Raw genomic sequence first — 9,903 nt, 5'->3', positions numbered from 1 at the left:
CTCCTGGATCCTTTCTTCGAGGGCAGTATTACACTTTTCTAAGTACACATTCTTTTGTTCTAAGGATTTTATCTTTTTCTGTGCTTCTTCCTTAAACTCATTTAGATGTTGGTACATTTCAGCATAAAATTCGATACTAGTCGTCAGGTCTTGAATTTTTTTTTCCACACAGTAGATGACCTCGAGTTTTTTGTTTATGTCTTCTAACACCTTCTCGTGTGTTACATCCCTGGATACGTTCCCACCTGGATTTCTTGGCAGTGGAGGACTAGTTCTAGTGCTTTGACAGTCCTCACAAGTACTCGTCTGTGCAAACTGTTTTATATTTGGTGCACATTTTTTATGGTAGATGGATTCACATCCTTTACACTTTATAGTATCGTCCTTATTTACAGACACAAAAAGTTTGCACTTCTTACACTGAACCATTTTTTTTTTCTTTATGTAGGTGAATTTAAAAACAAAAAAGAATCTTATACGCACGACCGTACGATGAGCGAACCGTACGGCTCGGATTCAGTTGAGACTGGTGTCGATCGTTCGGGCTCCGAGGTGCCTTCAAGGTGGTATAAAACCCGCGGGAATGCGCGGGAAGGTGCGGGCGGTAAGTGGCGAAAACCGACTTTTTCAGTTTTCCCCGCTCGGATTCAGTTGAAACTGGTGTCGATCGTTCGGGCTCCGAGGGGCCTTCAAGGTGGTATACAACCCGCGGGAATGCGCGGGAAGGTGCGGGCGGTAAGTGGCGAAAACCGACTTTTTCAGTTTTCCCCGCTCGGATTCAGTTGAAACTGGTGTCGATCGTTCGGGCTCCGAGGGGCCTTCAAGGTGGTATACAACCCGCGGGAATGCGCGGGAAGGTGCGGGCGGTAAGTGGCGAAAACCGATTTTTTCAGTTTTCCTCGCTCGGATTCAGTTGAAACTGGTGTCGATCGTTCGGGCTCCGAGGGGCCTTCAAGGTGGTATACAAACCGCGGGAATGCGCGGGAAGGTGCGGGCGGTAAGTGGCGAAAACCGATTTTTTCAGTTTTCCCCGCTCGGATTCAGTTGAGACTGGTGTCGATCGTTCGGGCTCCGAGGTGCCTTCAAGGTGGTATAAAACCCGCGGGAATGCGCGGGAAGGTGCGGGCGGTAAGTGGCGAAAACCGATTTTTTCAGTTTTCCCCGCTCGGATTCAGTTGAGACTGGTGTCGATCGTTCGTGCTCCGAGGTGCCTTCAAGGTGGTATAAAACCCGCAGGAATGCGCGGGAAGGTGCGGGCGGTAAGTGGCGAAAACCGACTTTTTCAGTTTTCCCCGCTCGGATTCAGTTGAAACTGGTGTCGATCGTTCGGGCTCCGAGGGGCCTTCAAGGTGGTATACAACCCGCGGGAATGCGCGGGAAGGTGCGGGCGGTAAGTGGCGAAAACCGATTTTTTCAGTTTTCCCCGCTCGGATTCAGTTGAAACTGGTGTCGATCGTTCGGGCTCCGAGGGGCCTTCAAGGTGGTATACAAACCGCGGGAATGCGCGGGAAGGTGCGGGCGGTAAGTGGCGAAAACCGATTTTTTCAGTTTTCCCCGCTCGGATTCAGTTGAAACTGGTGTCGATCGTTCGGGCTCCGAAGGGACTTCAAGGTGTTATACAAACCGCGGGAATGCGTGGGAAGGTGCGGGCGGTAAGTGGCGAAAACCGATTTTTTCAGTTTTCCCCGCTCGGATTCAGTTGAGACTGGTGTCGATCGTTCGGGCTCCGAGGTGCCTTCAAGGTGGTATAAAACCCGCGGGAATGCGCGGGAAGGTGCGGGTGGTAAGTGGCGAAAACCGATTTTTTCAGTTTTCCCCGCTCGGATTCAGTTGAGACTGGTGTCGATCGTTCGGGCTCCGAGGTGCCTTCAAGGTGGTATAAAACCCGCGGGAATGCGCGGGAAGGTGCGGGCGGTAAGTGGCGAAAACCGATTTTTTCAGTTTTCCCCGCTCGGATTCAGTTGAGACTGGTGTCGATCGTTCGGGCTCCGAGGTGCCTTCAAGGTGGTATAAAACCCGCGGGAATGCGCGGGAAGGTGCGGTCGGTAAGTGGCGAAAACCGATTTTTTCAGTTTTCCCCGTTTGGATTCAGTTGAAACTGGTGTCGATCGTTCGGGCTATGAGGGGCCTTCAAGGTGGTATACAACCCGCGGGAATGCGCGGGAAGGTGCGGGCGGTAATAGGCGAAAACCAATTTTTTCAATTTTCCCCGCTCGGATTCAGTTGAAACTGGTGTCGATCGTTCGGGCTCCGAGGGGCCTTCAAGGTGGTATACAAACCGCGGGAATGCGCGGGAAGGTGCGGGCGGTAAGTGGCGAAAACCGATTTTTTCAGTTTTCCCCGCTCGGATTCAGTTGAGACTGGTGTCGATCGTTCGTGCTCCGAGGTGCGTTCAAGGTGGTATAAAACCCGCAGGAATGCGCGGGAAGGTGCGGGCGGTAAGTGGCGAAAACCGATTTTTTCAGTTTTCCCCGCTTGGATTCAGTTGAAACTGGTGTCGATCGTTCGGGCTCCGAGGGGCCTTTAAGGTGGTATACAACCCGCGGGAATGCGCGGGAAGGTGCGGGCGGTAAGTGGCGAAAACCGATTTTTTCTGTGTTTTTTGCGTCAAAAAAGGCGCAAAACTTTCAATAAAAATTCTGAATAATTTTTTACAGGTACGGCGCAGAGCACCCCACTACGCGGTACCAACAGTTCGGGAATCGAAATAAGGTAAGTGGTTCAATTATGCACTTGTATGTTAACTTTGACAAAAATTTCTAATCTCTTTTTCAGGGTTCCAAGAGTGGTCGCGATCGTCGGGATTAGCGTGAATGGTGGTCTTTCACTTGGTTCTAGTATATGCGATAGGATCCGACAACTGAAAAAGACTTTGAAAATTTCGATTTTCTATGATTTTTTTGATATCGTTAGAGCTTATGTGGATTTCGTATATAAAAGTCAATTCGATATCGATTAAAGTCGATTTTTTCAGTTTTCCCCGCTCGGATTCAGTTGAAACTGATGTCGATCGTTCGGGCTCCGAGGGGCCTTCAAGATGGTATACAACCCGCGGGAATGCGCGGGAAGGTGCGGGCGGTAATAGGCGAAAACCAATTTTTTTCAATTTTCCCCGCTCGGATTCAGTTGAAACTGGTGTCGATCGTTCGGGCTCCGAGGGGCCTTCAAGGTGGTATACAAACCGCGGGAATGCGCGGGAAGGTGCGGGCGGTAAGTGGCGAAAACCGATTTTTTCAGTTTTCCCCGCTCGGACTCAGTTGAAACTGGTGTCGATCGTTCGGGCTCCGAGGGGCCTTCAAGGTGGTATACAACCCGCGGGAATGCGCGGGAAGTTGCGGGCGGTAAGTGGCGAAAACCGATTTTTTCAGTTTTCCCCGCTCGGATTCAGTTGAAACTGGTGTCGATCGTTCGGGCTCCGAGGGGCCTTCAAGGTGGTATACAACCCGCGGGAATGCGCGGGAAGGTGCGGGCGGTAAGTGGCGAAAACCGATTTTTTCTATGTTTTTTGCGTCAAAAAAGGCGCAAAACTTTCAATAAAAATTCTGAATAATTTTTTACAGGTACGGCGCAGAGCACCCCACTACGCGGTACCAACAGTTCGGGAATCGAAATAAGGTAAGTGGTTCAATTATGCACTTGTATGTTAACTTTAACAAAAATTTCTAATCTCTTTTTCAGGGTTCCAAGAGTGGTCGCGATCGTCGGGATTAGCGTGAATGGTGGTCTTTCACTTGGTTCTAGTATATGCGATAGGATCCGACAACTGAAAAAGACTTTGAAAATTTCGATTTTCTATGATTTTTTTGATATCGTTAGAGCTTATGTGGATTTCGTATATAAAAGTCAATTCGATATCGATTAAAGTCGATTTTTTCAGTTTTCCCCGCTCGGATTCAGTTGAAACTGATGTCGATCGTTCGGGCTCCGAGGGGCCTTCAAGATGGTATACAACCCGCGGGAATGCGCGGGAAGGTGCGGGCGGTAATAGGCGAAAACCAATTTTTTTCAATTTTCCCCGCTCGGATTCAGTTGAAACTGGTGTCGATCGTTCGGGCTCCGAGGGGCCTTCAAGGTGGTATACAAACCGCGGGAATGCGCGGGAAGGTGCGGGCGGTAAGTGGCGAAAACCGATTTTTTCAGTTTTCCCCGCTCGGACTCAGTTGAAACTGGTGTCGATCGTTCGGGCTCCGAGGGGCCTTCAAGGTGGTATACAACCCGCGGGAATGCGCGGGAAGTTGCGGGCGGTAAGTGGCGAAAACCGATTTTTTCAGTTTTCCCCGCTCGGATTCAGTTGAAACTGGTGTCGATCGTTCGGGCTCCGAGGGGCCTTCAAGGTGGTATACAACCCGCGGGAATGCGCGGGAAGGTGCGGGCGGTAAGTGGCGAAAACCGATTTTTTCTATGTTTTTTGCGTCAAAAAAGGCGCAAAACTTTCAGTAAAAATTCTGAATAATTTTTTACAGGTACGGCGCAGAGCACCCTACTACGCGGTACCAACAGTTCGGGAATCGAAATAAGGTAAGTGGTTCAATTATGCACTTGTATGTTAACTTTAACAAAAATTTCTAATCTCTTTTTCAGGGTTCCAGGAGTGGTCGCGATCGTCGGGATTAGCGTGAATGGTGGTCTTTCACTTGGTTCTAGTATATGCGATAGGATCCGACAACTGAAAAAGACTTTGAAAATTTCGATTTTCATAGATTTTTTTGATATCGTTAGAGCTTATGTGGATTTCGTATATAAAAGTCGATTCGATATCGATTAAAGTCGATTTTTTCAGTTTTCCCCGCTCGGATTCAGTTGAAACTGATGTCGATCGTTCGGGCTCCGAGGGGCCTTCAAGGTGGTATACAACCCGCGGGAATGCACGGGAAGGTGCGGGCGGTAAGTGAAAAAATCGACTTTAATCGATATCGAATCGACTTTTATATACGAAATCCACCTAAGCTCTAACGTGTAATGATTTTATATAAATAGTTTTTATATTCACGATAATTTGTTATAGAAAAATGTAAATCAACCTGTTTGTTTAATAAAAAGATATATTTGAAAATTTATACATAGAACTAGCGCGAGTTGACAATTTAAAAAAGACGCTTGATGTGATCGAAATTTTATGCGCATTATTAGATTTGGAGCTGAAGAGGAAAGTGGTCCTCTAGAATAAAATATTGTATTATAATTTAAGATATACATTGTACAAGCCTAATGGTATTTAGCCCTGGAAGAAATATAAGTTCTGTGAAAGCCTCGAGGTGTTTGATTTCTTTACAGTCAGAAGTGGTCCAGATTCCGCCCCAAAGTGAGGTACGTACAACAAAAACATGGAAATCAAGTTTTCCACTGCTAGCTTTTGTAGATATTATTGATCGGAGAGCTTTTGATTGAAAATTTAGTCACTTTAAGAGTTATTATGCATTTTATTAGAATAGTATGAAGATAAAGTACATTTTATAGAATAGTATAAAGATTGATACACGGCTAAGGATGCCGTAGATGAATTAGTGGTCAGCGTGCCGAAGATTGATGATTGATATTATGTATTTAGAGTAAGAGCCTGCTTGCTCGAGGCTGGTGGTGGCCTCGGTATGTCGGGCGTAGTATGTAAAGTAAAAGAAATTATTATACTTATAATAATTTCTTTTTTTAGAGCTGGATATAGATTATATTTATATTCTTTCACTCAACATGGGAAATATAATATAAGAATTTATAGATTTTATAGAGGAACTTCTCGAGAATATTTAATATTAATATTACATTGATTACCATTAAATGTTTTAGTTATAAAAATTGATTATAGAATAATATGCCTGACTGCCGCAATCATCAGTCACGAGCAGGCGCTTACTTAATGTTTTACTTTACATACTACGCCCGACATACCGAGGCCACCACCAGCCTCGAGCAAGCAGGCTCTTACTCTAAATACATAATATCAATCATCAATCTTCGGCACGCTGACCACTAATTCATCTACGGCATCCTTAGCCGTGTATCAATCTTTATACTATTCTATAAAATGTACTTTATCTTCATACTATTCTAATAAAATATACTTCATCATCACACTATTCTATAAAATATACTTTATCTTCATACTATTCTAATAAAATGCATAATAACTCTTAAAGTGACTAAATTTTCAATCAAAAGCTCTCCGATCAATAATATCTACAAAAGCTAGCAGTGGAAAACTTGATTTCCATGTTTTTGTTGTACGTACCTCACTTTGGGGCGGAATCTGGACCACTTCTGACTGTAAAGAAATCAAACACCTCGAGGCTTTCACAGAACTTATATTTCTTCCAGGGCTAAATACCATTAGGCTTGTACAATGTATATCTTAAATTATAATACAATATTTTATTCTAGAGGACCACTTTCCTCTTCAGCTCCAAATCTAATAATGCGCATCAGAATTTTCAACACATCAAGCGTCGCGCTAGTTCTATGTATAAATTTTCAAATATATCTTTTTATTAAACAAAGAGGTTGATTTACATTTTTCTATAACAAATTATCGTAAATATAAAAACTATTTATATAAAATCATTACAGTATATTGTCTTTATATATATTTTTCTCCAGTTCCAAAACATATTATTAAGTACAAAATGTATATTTATGTATTCTGCCATTTTCTTTAAGGTAGCGAATTGAAACGCACATAGAGCGAGTGTCAATATCTGCATTTCTTAAGCTCATAAATTTAATAAACATGTAAACTAAGACTAGTAAACTTGTTAGTTTCTCTTCACCTCTCTTGGACCTCTGTCCAGGGGTTTACTTACCTTTTGAAAATTCATCTGATGACTAGGCAGGCGTTAGTGCTCTAGTTGTAGATGAGATTTTACTGCATTAAAATGTGGCGTTCCGCGTTTGTTGCTTACCTTGTCTTAGTCAAATTTGTCACGAAGATAGATGTTTACTCTCTTACGAACTCGAAACTTTAACAATTGGTAGCTCGTAAAAGATCGCAATTTGTTTGCTGGTAACTGTAAATAATAATAACTGCTACGTACGTAGTTATTTTTACGCGATTTTGTTCCCCTTATGACAACATGGTGGTCACAATTTAGTGTATTTTCGTTCTGGGACCGCATCGTCAACGTAGACTTAGAAACAATGTTTATACGTTGAAAATTACATTTTTAGCCGATTCAATAAGTTATTTTGCAGCAATTTTGTCTTACAAACGTGCTTCATATTAACATAACGTTTTTATTCATAAACCAATTCTAGTCATTAAGCGTATATGGGCAATAAAGATTTCTAAATTTATTTATAAAAATTAAAGTATCTCAAAAGAAATATTTTTTAGGAAATTACTAGGGAAGTTACATAGGACTAAAAAAATAGTTTTTGTAGCATTGTGTGTGTATACGTTAAGAATAATACGGAAAATTATTTTTTATAAATCATAGTTTTTAAAATTTGATTTAGCCGTCGGAATTACTCGTCCTTGATATTATATATGTATTTTTTACCTAAATTCAGTAAATTTCAATTGCAAAAATTTGAGGAATTTTCGGAATCGGTTCTTCAACGAGTAAATTTTACAACGCAAAGATTATTTGATGGTTTAAATGACTTTTATGTAAATATGGTTCAACAGATGATCGTTTCGAATATTTCAGCCACAGCCAACTCTCCTTGCATGTCGTTCCGTGGCATGGTTAGGGATTGCTGTGTTTAGGTCGGTCTTGAATAGTTCAGGGAACATGTTGTTCTACTTAATTAAAATTGGAATTCTCATATTGGATGATTTTAAAATAAAAAAAATAACTTTGTAAAATCGTTATAGTGTTTCTCATGAGGTTATTCTTTACATTACATAGATTATAGACATAGAATTTATTTACTACTAGTGGGCCCGTCCGGGGCTACGCCCGCCTGAAATAGAAATATTAATAAAGGAATTGAAAACTAAAGATTCAGTCAGTTCAGTAAAACAGTTGTGTAAAATAACTGTTACGGCAATTAGCAAATTTGTCGAACTAAATACTTTAAATTGGCATAACTTTTATTTTTTTTGTTTATGAACCGATTGTAATAAAATAAACCCTATATGTTTTCGGATTTTGTTCGATTCTGAGATAACAAACGCACAGACAAACGGACAAATAAACAAAAATTTAAAAATAATTGTTTTGGATTCTATTAGGTTAATAACATTTTTTTTTTTTTAAATATTTTTCAAGTAAAGACCGAACCTCTTACGATTTTATTATGAGTATGTATGTGAAGTAATTGTTATAACTCAACTGCAAAATTGTTATTATATATATTTATTTTTGATGATACCAATAGCTCGACGCTGTATTCCTATCGAATGTAACGTTCTCAATCCAAACATTATATTAGCCCAGCTAGATGCACACTACTTGGCTCTGTAATATCGTTGATCCTTTTACTTTTCTGAACGTACTGTTATGGATTTTTTTTACATACTTATCAACATACATCTATTGTGTTAATTAAAATTGCTTAATAATATTTCCTAGGTATCCTTATACCTAGACCTAGACCTAGACATATTTAAGTTTTTGTATCCTTTTCTTTACAAATTAACGTGACCGTATTTATATATGTTTGTTGACATTAGAAATTATATTTTATTATAATTAATAATTCTATACAATATAATAGGATATATTACGTATGTATATAAGGATATAAAGCAGCGGTAGGCTACCGATTGACATACACTTACGAGTGCACCTTAAGGTAGCCTGGCAGAGATCGCTTACAGCGATAAGGCCGCCTGCTGTGCATTTTCTTATGTGAAGCATTTTCTTTTACTACTCTTTATTTGATGATGGACAATAAAGTATTTCGTAGGATATTTGTAATTTTAGCGGTTATAAATACAGGAGTTTCAAATATAAATACGCTATCCTTATTATTTTATATATTTAAGAGTGAAATTAAAGTTCAATAACGGAACTGACAGATAATAATAGGTAACAGCAAGAAATAAACTTTAAATAGTATGTACGTAAAGAGTGCAATATACGTAGAGATAAACAAACATGTAGCCAGTGGACATTAGAGCATAATATTTATATTTGTGTGTATGATTATTGATGTTACTTTAAGTTGAAACTAAACTTTATACTACATATTTCTTTCCGTGCTCAACTTTGCGTACAGACAAACGCAGGGACACATAAACCGACAAAACCGACAGACAACATTTTAACAAAACATGTTTTATTTATTGATAGATTTTCTCGTATTTCTTCCACGCAGCGATAAGTTACAATTTCGTTATATGTACATATGGTTAAACTTCTGAGAGAACTCCAAAAGTCTTCTGGTCTCAAAAGTAATTATTTTTTGTAAATTATATGTTAACTCTAGTATCTATTGCGCATTTTGTTATAATATGATTGTACTAGCTCAAGACGCAATGATTTAATTAGTTGTATATTTGTTGAAACTAGTGATGTCAAGTAGGCTGCGGCAATATCAATACATATATTATTTGTAATCGACCGAATGTAATGAGTTTATTGTTAGCTGCCAACGTGCGACGGAATATCCTGCGCGCGAGCAGGACCCTTCCTGTGTTAGAAGAGTACCGACACCCACCACCTCCGCGCTACATTCAATTCTTATAAAAGCTAGTGCGCATGGGGGTGCGCTCTCCTTGTGGCGGGTCGGTTATCGTGCGTAAGGTGGTTGGCGTTGATACTGTGAGTCCGTTCCATATTCTTATCATTTTGTTATTGATAACTTTGTCTCATGTAAAATAACGATTGTCAAGTCAAGTCTTAGTTATTGTTTAATTATACTTCATTGTGTAACTTAATCAGTTCATGACGTAATATTGTTAGTCAAGTCTTAGTTATTGTTTAGTTGTTTGATTGAGTATTCAGATTTATTCACTCAGAAATA

Source organism: Heliconius melpomene, chromosome 17 (assembly GCF_056956725.1).
Source record: "Heliconius melpomene rosina isolate 202511_hmr_F chromosome 17, ASM5695672v1, whole genome shotgun sequence".
Taxonomy (NCBI): domain Eukaryota; kingdom Metazoa; phylum Arthropoda; class Insecta; order Lepidoptera; family Nymphalidae; genus Heliconius; species Heliconius melpomene.
This window is presented reverse-complemented; position numbering follows the sequence as displayed.